The sequence below is a fragment of the Arachis duranensis genome, chromosome 3 (genome assembly GCF_000817695.3).
Source record: "Arachis duranensis cultivar V14167 chromosome 3, aradu.V14167.gnm2.J7QH, whole genome shotgun sequence".
In the NCBI taxonomy this organism is placed as follows: Eukaryota; Viridiplantae; Streptophyta; class Magnoliopsida; order Fabales; family Fabaceae; genus Arachis; species Arachis duranensis.
The window spans coordinates 99,794,993-99,796,270 of NC_029774.3; the positions used below are offsets into that span (position 1 = coordinate 99,794,993).

Sequence of the window (1,278 nt, forward strand, 5' to 3'; positions counted from 1 at the left end):
GGTTGGATTGTTTGGGCCTAGGGCCGTGGTTGAATGAGATGGACCGGTGGTTGATTTCGGTTTTGTGGTTCTGGTTTGGAATAAGATATGAAAGGTTATTTTGGTTCAGTATAGATAAACCTTTTTGAAATGCTTTGATGTTTTGAGAATTGAACGGTTCCTCTTTCAGAAAAGATTTCTGACTTTACGTTTATCGTAAACTGTTGTTTTTGAAAAGAGGCATAAGAGGGTTAATGATCACTGGTACGGTTTATCTTCATGTATCCTATTACAGTAATTCCTAAAAACCCTCTACTGAGAACCCTTTCGAGGATGATGTTCTCACCCCTTACATTTTTCCCCTTTCAGGATATGGGCGCAGAAGTTACGAAGAATTTATTTAGTTATTGTTGTGATGTTCTGTATTGATTTAGCTTATTAATTATTGTACCCTCGCCTTTATCTTGATATATTCTATAAGAGGGATAGGAATTGTATTGGTTAATGTCTGTAATATTATTTGTATATGTATGTATATATATGGATGTACTCTTCATGAGTTTTGTAAGTTGTATGGTTTCCTTGGATGTACGTTATCGAACGAAAGTATTTTTGGGAACGGTATTTGCGGTTTAAAGTTTCAAACAGGCTCATATTTTAGTAATAAATAGTATAAGAGTCGTCGTAATGTCCGAGCTATCAGAGTAGCGCAGCCGGAAGCGTGAACTTTGGTAGTTAGGGTGTTACAAAAAGGAACCTCAGCTTGAGGCAAAGAGTGAATTGAAGCCTCTTCCATCTCATTTGAAGTATGCTTTCTTAGAGGACAACCAAAAGTTTCCGGTCATTCTTGCTAGTGAGCTTTCTAGTGAAGAAGAAGAAAATCTCCTAGATGTTCTCAGAAAGTACAAGAAGGCAATTGGTTGGAGTCTAGCCGATATTGTGAGGATTGACCCTCGCAAGTGCACGCATCGTATATTTCTCCAAGAGGGAGCTAGGCCGGTTAGGCAACCGCAAAGGAGGCTAAACCCAACCATCCTCGATGTGGTAAAGAAGGAGGTCACTAGGCTACTTGATGCGGGTATCATATACCCGATTTCTGACAGTGAGTGGGTGAGCCCGGTCCAGGTTGTTCCCAAGAAATCAGGCATCATTGCGGTTAAAAAAGATGATAGTGAAGTGGTCACCAAGAGAGTACAAAATGCATAGCAAGTGTGAATCGATTATAGAAGATTGAATGCCGCTACAAGGAAGGACCACTACCCTTTCCCCTTTATCGATAAGATGTTGGACCGTTTGGTG

At 40.1% G+C, this 1,278-nt stretch overlaps 1 protein-coding gene across 1 annotated transcript in view; it reads left to right on the forward strand.

The window, feature by feature from the left end:
• Window positions 1-547, forward strand: part of LOC110278678 (uncharacterized) — a 13,142-nt gene extending 12,595 nt beyond the window's left edge. The window contains exon 7 of the mRNA XM_052258383.1: window positions 349-547. The gene's annotated coding sequence lies outside the window, so the exon portion shown is untranslated. The remainder of the gene's footprint in view (window positions 1-348) is intronic.
• The last annotated feature ends 731 nt before the right edge of the window (window positions 548-1,278 follow it).